The sequence below is a fragment of the Phyllostomus hastatus genome, unplaced genomic scaffold (genome assembly GCF_019186645.2).
Source record: "Phyllostomus hastatus isolate PE091 unplaced genomic scaffold, TTU_PhHast_1.1 phas_contig_302, whole genome shotgun sequence".
In the NCBI taxonomy this organism is placed as follows: domain Eukaryota; kingdom Metazoa; phylum Chordata; class Mammalia; order Chiroptera; family Phyllostomidae; genus Phyllostomus; species Phyllostomus hastatus.
In genome coordinates this window covers 76841-83361 of record NW_025333843.1, presented here as the reverse complement: position 1 = coordinate 83361, position 6521 = coordinate 76841, and positions in this window count along the sequence as shown.

Genomic DNA, 6521 nt, shown 5'->3' with positions numbered 1-6521 from the left:
GCTGGGGGTCATGGCCTGCAACCCAGGCATGTACCCTGACTGGGAATCGAACCTGCGACACTTTGGTTCTCAGCCAGTGCTCAAATAGTCCTACTTCTTTATTTGGTTATCCCTTCAGAAGTATTTAAAATTTTTTTTATTCAGTGAAATTCCCCAGAATGCAATACTGTCTTTGTTCTGCCAAGATTCAGTCACCTTTGAGTGCCCCAGAAAATGCTGACTTTATGACCTTGGTTTGTGTCCTTTTTATTTTACTGAATTATTTCGCTAATGCATTAGTTCCAATATATATTTATCTCCTTCACATGCAGACACACACACCATAACACGGAGGAAAATCACTAGTTCCTCCAAGGCAGAAGCCTGAATCCCAGACTATGAATGTGAATGGACACTGCCCTTCATTTCTCATGAGCAAAGGTTCTCGAAAACAAACAAACAAACAAACAAACACACAAACACAGAAGGGATTTTTATTATTCAGTTCTTGTGTCTCTAAGATTTTCTTTCAACACAAGAGTATGTGGTTGTCCACTTAACCCAAAAGCAACATGAACTGCTTTAGCAAGTCTAGTTACTTTAGCAAGTCTTAACTCCATTTGTGAAGAGCACACTAAAAACTTTGTCATGAAAATTAAGGTAACCATTCATATTTTCTCAAGATTAGTTATTTGAAGCTCATTCATTCATTAGAGAGCAGAAACAGAAACTTGGTTGTGGGGATACCTGGATTGCTAATAAAGAAAACAACTGTATCCTCAGTGGGGAGTGAAGGGAAGGACACAACAAACATCACAGAACAGCGACTGTTTGCCTGAATCCAGACCAGAGACTGAACCAGACGCCTACCTGAATCACAGGTAGGCTGAGAACAACTCTTTCAGAATAAATGGCTACTTTCTATATTAAATGGGGAAAATACCTATCTTCTACCTTTTATACCAAATCAGAATGCATTTATCCTCAGACAAAAACCAGAACTAAAATTTGCCTAATGTTTCCACAACCACTTTACAAGAAAGACAGGAATACCGGGGCATATTAAGATTAGATAGGTGTAACTTTATCTTTTTTGAAATCTTTCATCAATTGTAAAACTGAGCCCTGATATGGTGAGAAACAAATGGTATTTCAACAAAATAGGTTTCAGTATTTGCAGAATATAAAGTTTATATTTCAACTCTGGATATTTATTTCACATAATTACCTTTGTGGACCACCCAGAAATAAATGTGGAGGTGGTACAGCCTAAGAACAAATGAACTTTGGATGTGCTCTATTTTTCTCACTTCTTTTAACAAAGATGACAAGATGGCATAAACAAAAAAAGCCTTATTTCCTAAAGTACTCAATACAAATCCAATCATTGTTTCCCTATTTCATGTTTTGGGTTTTACCATAGGACTGTAGTAGTGACAAGGTAGTTTGAATTGAAAAAAAAATATATATATAAATATATAAATATATATAAATATAAATATATTTATAAATATATTATATAAATATAAATATATATATATATTTATATATACACACACATACATACACACACACCACAGAATGAAAATAAAACCAGAGCAATTAATATCCTTGTGAGATTGATTCTAATTTACTTCTTACAAAAGGGACACTGTACAATATGGGAAATAACAATATGTGTTCTTCGTTTAAATACTCTTGGTAAGAAAACACAAACTATCAAATATCAAAAATTTGGGTCCAGTAGCAATAACCAATGACATATAACCCATTGCGTTTAACCTGATTTCCTGAAGGCAGGATGAAAAAAAGCCATAATTGATCCACTGCAATGCATTTCCTACCTTGAGCAATAAAGTAGCGCCAGAATTTTCTGAGAGAAATTTAACTAGGAAGGAAATACAAACTTTTAAATATCAATGAACTCAGCAGCATTGAAAGTAATGCATTAATGCATTTAAAACATACAATGCATAAGTTGTTTAAATAAGTAAAGAAAACCTATGTAACAGTATGGGAAGAAAAATATTTGTTGGTCCGGACGGGATATATCCATAAGCTCAACATAAAATATCTTCCATCTCTTATGTGTCAGTTATAGGGAGACAGTACAGAAAAAGAGTACAGTAAAAACTGTCCTTGGCATTTAAAGTGAAGGCATGGTTCTTAACTTGGTGGTGTAAAAATAAACTGTTCAATGTCCAAAGTGTAAATATAAAAGACTCATATAGATAAAGGTCTGGATGGTATTCTCAGGTAAGATTTTAAAGTGCATTGTTTTTAAAGAAAGTTGTTTCCCTGTTCCTATTAGTCTGAAAGAAATCATCCACAGTCCTACCATCCAGGAATAACCAGTGTTATTCTGGGTCAGGGGAGAATGGGGGGAAAGGTACAGGGAAAAAGAAGCATAAGGGTAGGTACAAAATAGACAGGGGGGGTTAAGAATAATATAGGAAATGGGGGAGCCAACGAACTTATATGAATGACCCATGGACAGAAACTAAGGGGTGGGGGTGGGGCATGCTGGAGAGAATGGGGGTACTGGGTAGAGGGGGAGAAAGGGGAGAAAAAAAATAGGACAACTATAATAGCATAATAAATAAAATTTAAAAAACCTATAAACTAGAACTCATCACTTAATTTAATAAAAGTCAATCTTAAACCCTATTTTCCTTTAAGTAAAAGTATCAGTTGGGAATAAAACACAGCCTTATCTCTTAGGAATATGTGTAAACTATTTATGGATAAATTAGAGGAAATGGAAGATTAGCAAATTCACCTGTAAAACCATCTGGGTCTGTAGAATTTTGAGAATGAATCAGTTTGGTTTTTAATTAGCATTACCATTTTAGTATTATTAATGTGTACAAGTTTTTCATTTATTTTGCCAATTTTACATTTTCTATTTCTCCAGATAGAAATCTGGTATGTTTAGGTTTTTTAATGGTATTAATATATACTCATATTTATAAGTAAATACATTATATAGAAATAAACTATTGGAGGTTACAACCAAACTATAAATTCATGAAATCAAATTTGACCCATGCATCAATATTTTGGGACAAAATTAGTTTGAAAAAATATATACCATACTTTCTCTTGAAAACAATCCACATGTCCTTGACAATTATCAGAAGCTAGCAACCTGTATATAAAATGGGTTAGCAAACTTTCCTAGCTTTCTACTTGTGAAGGGACCCGGTCCAGTTTCAATTCAGTTAAAGAGAAATGCTCCCAGGATGAGCCATCAAGAAATAAAGTTCTATCAAGGAATCAAATCAGCTCAAGGTTGTTCCCTACTAAAAGACTTTATGATAGAGGTATCATTACTATCCTCAATCTTCAGGTGAGGTAGCTGAGACTTAGAACAGGTTACTTGTCCAAGGTCTGGTTCCATACCCAGTGCTTATCTCTCTATATTATTTTGCTTCCAACATACTAAGTTGATAATGACAAAAATATGGTGAATCAAAACATGGAAAACTAGCTGTGTCTCCTAGAAGTCATATCACAGATCACCTAAGGAAAATATCATTTTCTCAACTTAATGTTTTTCTAAATAAAGACTGTGATTTTGTATTTAATCAGTTTCAAATATGCTTTTGCATTATTTTGTCCTACACAATTACCTATGAAATAACACATCACCAGCAAAACAACAAATCCCTTCTCTGCATTTTGTGGTATCTGTGCTCCTACCTGACACTGGTTAATGGCAGAATGGTTGCCATGGAATGCAGACTGCCTTTCTTTATCTCAGTGATGCCAACTGCTGTGTTTACTTCTCTGCAACTGCTGGCGTAATTTTGCAATCTAAAACAAGGGAAAAATAACAAAGGCATCAGAGTGTTTTCCACACTACATAAACATCCTTGCTTAATAAGACCCAGTAAAATTCGGCCTTAATAAAGGTTTTGCATTTTCAAACTGTATCACAAAACCTGATTTAGTGTACATCATTTTTATATATACACATACAGGTGTGCATATGAGTGTATATTTAAAAGAGAAATAGCATTAGCTGGTGTGGCTCAGTGGATTGAGCACTGGCCTGTACTGAAGGATCACGGGTTCGATTCCCAGTCAGAGCACATGCCTGGGCTGTGGGCCAGCTCCTCAGCTGGGGGAGTGCGAGAGGAAACCTACTGATGTATCTCTCATGTGTTTCTCTTCCTCTCCTTCTCTCTTCCCTTCTCTAAAAGTAAATAAATAAAATCTTTTAAAATAAAGAGAAACAAAATTATGTTCCAATTTGTTCTGAGCCTTCACACCTCCCAAGTACTACCCAGGGGAAGTTTTCAGCATTTAAAATAAATTATATTACAGCTTTCACAAAGAAATAAAAAATAATAATTATTCTCTCATTGCCTTTATAAATCACATTTTATTTAAATTTAGATTTCTTTATCAAACACTTAGCCTTCAACAGTTCCAAAAATTAAACAGTATTTCAAAATCAATTCATGCCACAAAATGTATTCACACATACACTCTTTAAATAACAATATAATTTTAATCACTATCTAATATTATCCCTGGACAGAATTTCAGTTTTATTTCTATACTGTATGTAAAATGTAAATGTTATAATGTTCAGGCACAGAAAGTGGTGCTGGGACCACAGCACAGGGACATAATCAACTTGATTATACTGGGTTACTGAATTGCAAGAACATTATCATTATATATACAAATAGTAAATGTGAGTTTGTTATAGCACTACAAGTTTATGCATCTGATATTTGTACTATATTAAGAGGCACAGACTCTCATTATTAAAAAGAATACACACTATCAGATAAGAAATGTGTACATTTCTCCATTGAAATCTTTATGTAATCAACATAACTGTTTTTTTTGTCATTTCTCAATTAAACAAAACTAAAAACAACAAAAAACAAGAACAAAAAAAATACCCACCACCTCTTCCCCACAATGACAAATTCCTGCTGCCCACAACTTTAAGGAACTAGATACCCAAGTCAGAGGTCAAATTTCTACACCCACTTTCACTTTCTTGGAATCATTTTCCTGACCTCCTTAAGCTGATCTGTACTGTCCCAGGATGCTGAACACGTGTGAGACCCTTTCTTCTTTTTGGAGTATTATTCAGCCCATGCACTCTCTGTCTATAATGAGAAAAAGAGGGAAGGAGAATTTTAGTAAAATAGTTTAAGAATGGACACTGAGGGCATTATACTACATGAAATAAGTCAGACAGAGAAAAGACAAATACTGTATACAGAATCTAAAAAACAAACAAACATAGAAAGAAAGATCAGATTTGTGGTTACCAGCGCCAGGGGGTAGATTGGTGGAGGAATGGGATGAAGGTGGTCAAAAGGTACAAACTTTATGCAGTCATGAGATAATAAAGTACTAGAGATGTAATGTACAACATGAAGGTTGTAATTACCACTGCTGTATGGTACAATTAAAAGTTGCTAAGAGTAGATCCTAAAAATTCTCATCACAAAGAAAAAACATTTGCATCTATATGAGTGATGAACGATATTAACTAAACTTATTATGGTAATCATGTCACAGTACATATATATCAAGTCATTATGCTGTGTAGCTTAAAATTATACAGTGATCTATGTCAATTGCATCTCAAGAAACCTGAAAAAAGTTCCCCTTCTAAACAAAAAAACCATACTTTTCTATTAGAAAATGCATTCCCATTATAGAAGAATTAGATATTAGAAAATATTTAAAGTGACACAAATTACCCACAATTCTTAAGCTCCATTACTTAATTACAATATTTAGCCTAATTCTTGCTTTTTTATCACTAATAAAATTTTTTATATAATTATAAGTATAGCATTTATTGAACAGATGAAAACTAACAATAGCTAACAGTCCTATGATCTTATTGTGTGATAGGCACTGTGCTTAAGGAAAGTACAGTACAGGGTCTTCATTGTATTATCTGATTTAATACAAAGTTTTCTCTAAGTTTTACAGATAAGGAAGCTGTGGCAATGAGGTTAGATGAGTTGCCCAACAGTCTCTCAGGAAGTGGTGACATAAACCCAAGACTCCAGAGTTCATAAATCTTAACCTCTATATTATGTCTGGTCTTGTTTTAAAGTATTTGCAGAGGAGAGCTTTAAAAATGTTAAATCCTTAGTGGTTATACAAAATCCAAAATTTAAAAACAGTGCATCAGGGAAAACATATGAATTTTTAACACATGAAAATATGCTCAACTTAACCCATAATAAGAGATATGCAAGTTCACTGATGCTTTGGTAATATGTAATCTCCTACATTGCTGGTTGGAGTACAAGTTAACACAGCCTTTATGGAAGGGGATTCAACAACTGTTGTCAGTTCCAATGCACCTACTGTTTGACAGAGCAATCCCTCTTTTATCCTGCTGATACATAAACTGTATATCACAAAATGAAATATATATTCCCTGTAGCACTGTTTTTACAAGTAAAAGATCAGAAGGTAAATGGAGGAATGGCTAAATATATTTGGTATACCTTTACAACAGAATACTACACAGCCATAAAAAATGAATATGG